This window comes from Thermobia domestica, chromosome 4, assembly GCF_964235325.1.
Source record: "Thermobia domestica chromosome 4, izTheDome1.hap1.1, whole genome shotgun sequence".
Lineage (NCBI taxonomy): Eukaryota > Metazoa > Arthropoda > Insecta > Zygentoma > Lepismatidae > Thermobia > Thermobia domestica.
In genome coordinates this window covers 85,602,230-85,611,312 of record NC_137457.1, presented here as the reverse complement: position 1 = coordinate 85,611,312, position 9,083 = coordinate 85,602,230, and positions in this window count along the sequence as shown.

Genomic DNA, 9,083 nt, shown 5'->3' with positions numbered 1-9,083 from the left:
ACGATGTTGTTCATTATAAGCTTACTTGTATGGATGTCGAACTAGGGACTGCATGCACTTTGCTACAGTGCATGACAATTAGTAGTAAAGAAAAACTTCTTTTAGTCTTTCCCGCTGGCCTGCATAACATCGTCGTCCTCTGTGAACGAATACAGATTATTATAATCACACTTCTCAGAAACGAGATATCGCAGCCATATACTTTCTCTCTCTCTCTCTCTTTCTTCACGCAATGTGATAAAAGAAGGAAATAACATACAAATTTTTTCGTAGCCTTGCATTGTATGCTTCTCTTTTATTTCACACTACAATGCAATCTGAAGATTGATTCCCAGACTATGTAATGCAACGGGAAGCCACATGAAAGACTAAATCGACTGATTGAAATTTTGATGCTTTAAGGATGCTGATAACTTCTAGATCATCATTTTGTACTTACATTTTCAAAACGAAATAAGACGAAAGAAAATTTTTGAGAATACTTCGAGAATCAACACTCAAAACAGTAACGTCAAGAACTGGTTTCTTTGAAAACAATTCACCGTTCCAAAAGAAATTTTGTCATCTCTTTATCAAATTGAAATGATAGAAATTATTTTTGGTTTTAATACTGATTATCATAAATTCGATCCGATCTTTATTTTCCGTGGGGGTCTTTTCATGATGTACAAAACTATTACATTTTAGGTCTGACGAGTATGCTGGCTCAGTGATAGAGTATTTACATCCAGTACTTTTAGGGTCCCTGATTGACCGTGTGGACTTTCTGATAAATTCAAAAATCTACAAACTAATGTTGTTCACCGTAACGTACGTTGTACTGTGATCAACCTAAAGACTGTCGGAATAAAGATAAGTGTACATCGTTTCCTTAGTAAAAAAAAAAGACGTCCGTACGGTTTCTTTTCAGATCAACCATTCTAAATGAAGTTTCTTAATTCCTAAAAGAGAAGTATCGGAACAACAACAACACTAGTATACTAATTTAAAAATCCCACCGTATTGATCGATCAAAAAATACTAATTTTATGTGAAAATAATAAAAGATTTCAATTTCACTATATTATTATTATTATTATTATTATTATTATTATTATTATTATTATTATTATTATTATTATTATTATTATTATTATTATTATTATTATTAATATTATTATTATTATTATATGCACTAGAATTAGTACTACACTGTTCAGTATAAATGAAAAATACTTTCTGCTTCTTTATGAACACAAGTCCACTTCATTGACACCCATCAACTTTAAAGTTCGTTTTCCGTCAAACTTGACTGTGTTTGTACACTATCAAATAAATCAGCCATAATTGAATCTATGAGTTTTTGTGTTTGTAGTCTGAAAACAAGTGGAATCAAATGTTCAAGTTTTCCCATTCTGTTAAAATTTAACTTAAATCCAAATACAAGGCCTTTACCAACACGATTCACTTATTCAAATATACCACTTTTCAGTACAATACACATTAATTGGCTTTCATTAAAATAAGACCATATGCACCATTTAATATGACAAGGAGGATAAACAACCATGTTTCGTCTTGTTTATATATGCCCTATACACTTACGATTATGATATCAGTTCAGTAAATTCAAGATCGTGCATATTACGTCCAGATAAATTAATCTTCATTCCTTTATATATTAAATATATATTTCCATTTTTCCAAATACGATGCTAATGCATCTGGAGGTTATACATAATAGCACATACGTAAATTATTTGTATAAATACATATTGTTTTGATAACTTTAGAATATGTACATGTACTTTTTTACAGTTATATACAAAGAAAAAGTATGTAATGGAACTTTATTCAAATTTCACTTCAAATTGTACCATATTGAAAATTAAGTTCCTTATTGCAACTTTTACTGGCTTTTTTATGTATATCATCATTCGGAGCACTGCGAAATACTTGCATATAGAGCTCTTTTTCTGTATTTGTTTAATAAACATATATCCATCCTTAAGGTAAAGAAATGGACAATTAGGAAACCATTTCGCATGTTCTATCCATGGAACATCGTTATCAGTCCAATCTGTTAATCCACCAGCACAATAGAAGCATATAGTTTGGTCTCTTTTCTTCGTGTAAAAAATTCCAGCATAACTTAATTGATCCGGACATTGTTTTGATGAAATAGGCCAATGTTCGAATGTTCTTAAACGTAATTCCTTTGTACAATACTGATTATATTGAGTTGCAAAACATTTATATGCACCACTATATGGTAATTCTGGCATTTGTTGGAATGTTATCCTTTCAGATACAGAATTTGGTCGCAGTTCCATTCTTAATCTTCCACTATTCGTATCTTTCTAATCGTCTGCTTAAATGAAATCTTGTTTACGTTGCTATGTTCGAAATCTATAAAAGAGAATGTTATAAAGTAACTTATGATTTACACAGCCATGTTATTTCAGCAGATGATCAAAAGAGACTAATGACACTATGCATACAAATATCTGTGCACACATGCATGATGAAGGAAGGGATGACGAAGAGGAAATCATGTTTCATCTTGTTTATACATGTAACATACACTTACGAAAGACCACGATCGTTTGGGATCCGGGTTCGATTCTCGATGAGAAAGCATCTTTTTTTCATACGAGGATAAATTTAACTCTAAGTCGTAAAGTACAGGTATTGTGTTCGATTCCTGTGAGAGAGACCTTACAAAATGAAAGCATATTTATTGTCCGAGTTCGATTTTCGATGACAAAGCATTCAATACTTTAAGACATTAAGTTAATTCCTCTGGGAAAATCGGTTGCGATGATGTGCAAGTCAGTCGAAAATGTTAATACATGTCCCATACACTTACGAAGAACCGCTAGCATTGGAGGTCCGGGTTCGATTCTTAGTGAGAATACATTAAATATTTTAAGACATTAAGTTAATTCGATCCTTTCTGTCGTAAAAACGAAGTGATATATACGTAAAATTCTTTTTTTCATGCAAGGATTAGTTCAACTTTAAAATCATGAAGTACCAAATTCGATCCCAGCTCCCTACCAAAGTAGATTTTTGTGTACAGTCTTTATATCGTAAGTTAACGAAGTTACAATCAAGGTTAGTTATCGGTTTTACTTTTCACTCCCAAAATAATAATAATAATAATAGGATTCAGGTTCGATTCTCGGTGAGAAAGCATTGAATATTTTAAGACATTAAGTTAATTCGTTCCTTTCTGTCGTGAAACGAAGTGAAATTCTTTTTTTAAATACAAAGACTAGTTCAACTCTAAAATCATGAAGTACAAAGTTCGATCCCAGCTCCCTATCAAAGTGGAATTTTTGTGTACAGAGTCCTTATTTCGTAAGTTAGCGAAGCTACAATCAAAATTAGTTGTCTGCTTCACTTTCACTCCTCCAATATAATAATAATAATAATAATAATGTGATGCTGTATATTATAAATTTATTTTTATGGTTGTTATTTATGTTTTAATACCACTTTGGTCCGGGTTCGATTCTCGCTGATAGAGAGAGAAAGGGAGCATTGAACACTTGAAAGCATTATAGTGCTTCGAAATGAAGAACTTCGAACAATGTACATATCATATGCTACGCTAAAATCAATACATGAAATTCTTTTTTTTTCATGCAAGGATTAATTCAACTCTAAATCGTGAAGTACTGGTCTTACGTTCGATTTCAATGAGAGAGCTTTCAAAATGAAAGCATATTTAGGGTTCAGGTTCGATTCTCGATGAGAAAGCATTGAATATTTTAAGGCATTAAGTATGCTCTTCGGTTTCCCAGGAGAAACGAGTCGGGGAAAGACGAAGACCAATCAAATTGGAGTGCTACGATCACTGAATATCAAAGGATTGGGGGTAAAGGTCTACCCTATGCTATGCAAAATAGCTACTCAATACATAACGAAAAGACGAAAATCAATCAATCAATTGGGAAGCTTCGATCGTGATAACTGAAAGGACTCTGATGAAGATCCGATAGCCGTCCAAGAGTATGAGCATAGCAACAACGTCCGCTTACGTTCTTCGTAGGAGGGAGTGGGGGTGGTTTGGGGGTTCAAATCGTTAGCCAATACACGACAAGAACACGAAAATGGCATGTTTTATCTTCTTTCTACATCTGGTAGGCGTCCAAGACTATGAGTATAGCAACAGCGCGTTCCCACAACAAACATTTTCCCACGCTTTCCTGTGGTAGCCCTAAAAGGCTATGAACATAACGGCTAAAGGCTTGTCGAAACTTGCCTCCCAATTCCTGGAAATGATATCGATTTCTAGGAAAACAAGATCAAATTTCGCTGACTCGGGCATCTATCCAGGGGGATATCTACTTCCTCACACGGAATTTGTCCTCCATATTATTATTATTATTATTATTATTATTATTATTATTATTATTATTATTATTATTACGGAAGATTTGAGACATCAACATTACATCACATTCCAATTGAAATATTTCATGAAACACTTTTTTTGGATCATTTTAAAATAATGTTGTCAGAGAATTCAAATTTACATTAAAGAAAGACATACGAACATGCAATCTCCTCTTTCACTTATCCTATGACCTTATTGGCCGAAATATATAGAATATCAAGAGTCATTACCTAAATGTAGCAGAAAATAAAAGCTAAACATTGCCGACCTTTGTAGCAGACCGAGGTAGCGCAAGTCGCCAGTAATGAAAATTGTTTTTGGCAGAGGTCAATCCCGTCTCAAGCCAACTTGAACTTTTTATTTTTTTAAATTTTTATAACACCTTTTCCGTTAAAGTAAAATTGAAAATAATACTCAAAAAAGTGATTTACCAATGTTCTTTTTAAATTTTGATAACACTTATTTTATTAAAATAAGCTTTCAGTTTTATTGTACGGATACATAGCAAAGTACTAGTAGCAGTATTTAAAGTAGTAACGCTAGTAGTAATCGTAGAAGGGATGGGTTATAAGCACCATAGGAGCTAGTTAAATTCCCTTTTCCACATTAAATTGGCAAATTAGAAACTTGCACAAATTTTTCTGTAGACTTTAGATGACCAACTTAAAACAGCTGGCTAGGGTAGCCGGTTAATATAATTAAGGATAACGGGGCAATACTGAAACGTTTCTAACCGGCAAAAATGCATCCAGTGGGATTCATTTTTGTGTACATCGCTTCACAGGAAGAAGCCCGTTGGCTCCGAAGCTGAAGTTAGTAACATTTGGGGTTTAGCTTCACGTGGCAGGATAAAGAAAGGGTAAAATAGTGTACTTACCTAGATTCAAATCTTGTTCAAGGTTTTTTTTAAAGTGATCGTGGAGAACGAACTTATCATACTGGGATATCAATCCTTAATAGTGTTGAAGCAAACACCGATAGCTTGATAAAGACCGTTTAGGAATGTTGGTTGCGAAAGGGCAAGGAAATTACCAGGACATTCGAAACATTTCATTGATCTTCAGTAGTTTCCGTGTTATAGTTCTCAGAATGAAACACCACATCAATTGTTAAGCACAGTTTGGATAGAGCATTCGTTGGAGAAGTGACTGTGGTACAAAACGTCCACGTGAAAAATGTCGATACGATTTACCGCCAGGTAATATATTTTTTTTCATAACATAAGCGCCTCAACTATGCGAATTACAACGTTACATCCGCAATTGGTGGAAAGGTTTGGAACAGATAAACATTTGTATATGACTAGAAAATGGCCTTCTTTCCGGTTATTTCCAAACAACATTTCATTTCTATGAGTTAGACAAAAAACGTATTTCCATTCTATATTTCCATGTGTTTTATTCACATTTGAAACTTGAAACATGCAAGGTCTGCTAAATCTATAAGCAACATCCAATTTTTGTTTTGAACATTTGTGAATTTTCATTACTTCTCAGTTTATAATTTTAATATAGGGTGTTTCTGGTAGAAATTTAACAGTAAATTAGCATCCATTCATTTTCTCTTTCCTTTTTTCATTTCGTTTCTTCTTTCTTACTTTCTCTTTGTTTAGCTTGCATTAGTAGTCTGGAACGGAACGTATGACCTACCTTACATATAGGGATTATAAGAATGTAGTTGCGATCAGCACGTAGAGTGAACTACCTAATTTGCAACCGAACCAAGCGAAAAAAAATAATGTGTTAAACGTTTGGCATTACGCAAGATGTGTCTCAGGGATATAGAATTCAATTGGAACTTGAATATTTTATTTGACCACCAAGTTTCGAATTGATTTTGAAAGTAACATAATGAAGCATCCTTTCTATATTATTATTATTATTATATTATTATTATTATTATTATTATTATTATTATTATTATTATTATTAGTAGTAGTAGTAGTAGTAGTAGTAGTAGTAGTAGTAGTAGTAGTAGTAGTAGTAGTAGTCGTAATACTAGTAATATTGCGTCATTTCTCGGAAGTAGGCCTGTGCGTTATGTTGATATTTCCATATCATAGATACTGATATTGACATATATGAACACTCAATATCGCGAATATAACCACATCGATATATCAACATTCTCAATTTTCAATATCGATATTCGGGAGACGACGAATAATAGGAGGCTAAGACTTGCGATGGATGAAGAAAAAAACATAATTTTTACATTTTTGTCTTTTACTGATAATTTCTTTGACCATAAATTGCAACGTAAATCGATGAACTTACACATTTGCAATATTATACACTGTAATTATATAGTGCAATTTTAGTTCCATATGCTTTTCTGGTGAAATAATTCTTTCCTGGAACAGTCAAGTACAAATAAAATGGTTTCAATTAGAGATAATAGATTTTTCCCTATATATCGTATCAGTTTGATGCTATATGAAGCAGACTTAGCGACAGTCGCATGAAATAAGAGATCCGATGCTGATCCGCATTATGTACTTTCACAAGAAGAAACACGGAAATACTCAAGTTACGTGTACGATAGTGTATATGAAAATGAAAACAATAATGGAATGGAATGCTAGGTACCGATGAAAACTGGGCTAAATCGTAATAAATGTAAGTTTTCTAAGTAATTTTTTGGTCTGCTGAGAAAGCACAAGAATTGTTTAGCATATAAATGGTGCATTTGTATCTTTTCGTACTGGTTTTGCAATTAACAAAAGTTCTTAAAGCATATACTTAATTATTTTTATTGTTTTTGTATATACGTTTGTCAAATACTTGCGAATTTTAATAATTCATGTATACTTGCTAACGGCCTAAGAGGAACAGGAATGATAAATGGCGGAAACTTAATAACGAGGAACCGCATAATATATACGGTTTAGGGAATAGGGCAGGCCATGTAGATAGGATGGAAGAAAGTAGAAATGCTTTCAAAGTCTTAAGTGGAAGACCAATCGGAAGAGGTCTATTAGGAAAAAATAGGAGAATTTTGGTTTCTTTTTGTTAAGTTAGAAAAATTTGTTTTAAAACTTTTCGTTTGAAAACCCTTAAACTTGTTTATAAAAGAATACGATATGTTTAGAAGAAAAAGATCAGCCCCATTGAGTCATATAACGTATTCTTACATTGGTATTCAAGATAATCATTTTCTGCAATGGACTAGACCAATGAAGAGTATAGTTATGCGTTTTGGCTGTTAATTGTATAGAATATACCTGGATTTTACGTGTTGGTGATTTGTTCATAATTGTAGAAACTTTATTAATTTGATATAAACTGTATTAGAAATAAGACAGTTTTTCAATTGTTAACTCCTTCATCACTTTTTAAGAAAAAGTCAGAAAGAACGAAATAAGAAAGTTAGAGCCGGTAATCTTCAAGAGAAGATGTAAACTATTTGTCGTTTATGGGCAGAAAATCCCAAGTGATAATTTGTCTGTCGACGTTAGTGAGGAAAGCATGTCCTCGCCTCAATTTTTTTGTTGCTCGTGTCTGCCTTTTTGGTGTGCGTAAGTTCAGTGGGATAACATTGGTGATTGACAAGCAGTGTAACCTCGTTTCAAAAGTGAGTGCAGTTATAAAACGCCAAAATAATGAATGTTTTGCTTTTAATAGTTTGTTGAATGCGTGTGACTGATTATTTAATTTAGTAATTGTTCTTTTTTCTCTTTTCAATTTTCGAGATGTTTCGCATGTGTGATCCTAGTGGACAGCAAGTTCAGTTTAAATTCTTGTCAAAAGCTGTGTTAACAACGAATATCAGTGGGTTTGTGCATTTTTTCAGTGTCCTCTTGAGAAAGAATAACTATAATTGCTGCTATTAATTTATCTTTCGATTTTCGTTGTCTGACGAAAGCTTTGTTTCCTTCCAAACGGCTCAATTTGAATAAACTACGTCACAAGAAAGTACTGTTCAATTTGTTTGTAGTTCAGGAAAAATGAGGAGAAAGAAGAATTAAAAAGGAGCAAATTTGGGTTTTGAACAGTTAAAAAGATACGAGGTGTGTAAAATTCAGATTAAAATACCATGATAAGTGACAAACTTGGAATGAGTGTGCAGTTGTGCAAATCAGCTTTCTCTATAGGGTTTCGGTTGTCCAGTAGTTGATCCAATCCATTATTCTGCTTATTTCTGCCAATTCTTGTCTAAACGTTTTGCTAGTTTTTATTTTTTAGTTTTGGATTTTTGCCCTTATTAAATATTTTCCCACAATTTGTGACGCTGAGTATGAATATATATTCTAATGTTAATATATTCCTTTAGATTTACAAAGTTTTGTATTTGGAAATATTTTTTTAAAATTAGCGTTTCGAACAAAATTTTAAAAGTAAAATTTTCCGAAGAAAATTTTTCAAATTTACTAATTTTAAACTAAAGTTTGATAACAAAAATATGAACTAAATATTTCAAACTTTAATGCACATAAAATGTCTTCATGTTTCACGGTTAACCGTCAAAATTTACCGGGATGTTAACTAATCGATTGACAAATGAACACGTTTAAATTCTTTGGTTATTAGTATTTGTGATGGAAAAATAAATCGTTGGGTGTAAATGTTCAAATGTAAAATTATAAAACAAAAACTTTAAACAAAATTTATGAACAGAAATCTTTGAAACTCAAAAATGTTATACGAAAATTCTTGAAGTAATTCTTTTGTAACCATGATCATTTTAAATTACGTATTTT